Source organism: Triticum dicoccoides, chromosome 6B (genome assembly GCF_002162155.2).
Source record: "Triticum dicoccoides isolate Atlit2015 ecotype Zavitan chromosome 6B, WEW_v2.0, whole genome shotgun sequence".
Lineage (NCBI taxonomy): Eukaryota > Viridiplantae > Streptophyta > Magnoliopsida > Poales > Poaceae > Triticum > Triticum dicoccoides.
Window position 1 is genome coordinate 39225273 of NC_041391.1, and position 1360 is coordinate 39226632.

Sequence of the window (1360 nt, forward strand, 5' to 3'; positions counted from 1 at the left end):
TGAATGTTTCCGCAACAAGACCTCTGTTGCAAAGTAGAGTAAGAAGTTTGGCCGCTTGATTGTGTTAGATCCCGCGGCCTGCGAGGCGGCAGATCTTTTAAAAAGATCCACCGACCGACGCGTAGCAGCCTCCAAACTTAATCTAGACTAAGAGAATTTTTACATAACAATTACTTTAATCAATAAAAAAATTGTTTGCGTGTGAAAATAAATATTCATACTTACTTATAAAGCAGAGGAGTTGACTCACGTAAATGGACAGCTGGAATAGTTTAGCGAACACAAGAGGGTTAGCCTGACCCTTAGGTTTAGACACCACAACCAAATAGCTCATCCGAGACTCCTGTGCGGCTAGGTTGATGCTCCGATCTTCCTCTTCTGTTCCTCGTGCTGCTCCAATGAGATTATCGTTTCTTGGGCATGTCCTTTCATCCGTTGCGCTTTGCAGCGGGATAGTGATGACCTTGTTGTTATCTGCAAAGACAGAACACCAAGACAAAAGCTTCGACCTGAAGTCATTGGTGTCGCTGCATGATTGAAGTTAATGATCGCGGTGCCTCACTAGTAGAAAAGGGGCCAATGGTCCAGGCCGGTCCAGCCCATTAGTCCCGATTCAATCCAGAACCGGGACCAATGGGGGCATTGGACCCGGTTCGTGAGCCCCAGGGGCCGGCCGGGCCACGTGGGCCATTGGTCCCGGTTCGTCTGGACCTATTGGTCCCGGTTGGTGGGACGAACCGGGACCAATGGCCCTCGCTCCTGGCCCACCACCATTGGTCCCGGTTGGTGGCCTGAACCGGGACCAAAGGACGACCATTAGTCCCGGTCCATTCCACCAACCGGGACTAAAGGGTTGGTCCTCGTTGCGGCCAAAGTTTAGTCCCACCTCGCCAACCGGAGGGGAATCAGACCGGTTTATAAGCCCCTCCCTCTCTGCCTTATTGAGCTCCTTTGAGAATGAAAATAGATGCCCTTATATAGGGAATTTAGGCTAAATTCATACGAATTTCTCTTGAAATTTGTTATCAATTTAATTTGAATTTCCTCTATAAGCGCATCTATGCTCATTTCTGAGTAGCTTTTTATATAGTTTTTTTTCTTTTCTGCTATATTTATTTTTTTCTTTTTATTTCTGAGTTGCAATAAGTCATTAACAATAAGCATCTATGCTCATTTTTTTAGTAAAGTTAATCATAACTATTTTTTCTTCTATTTATTTTTGAATTATAATAAGTCATTAAAAATAAGTATCTATGCTCATATTTTAGTAAAGTTAATCATAACTATTTTTTCTTCTTTTTATTTCTGAGTTGTAATAAGTCATTAAAAATAAGCATCTATGCTCCTTTTTTAGTACAGT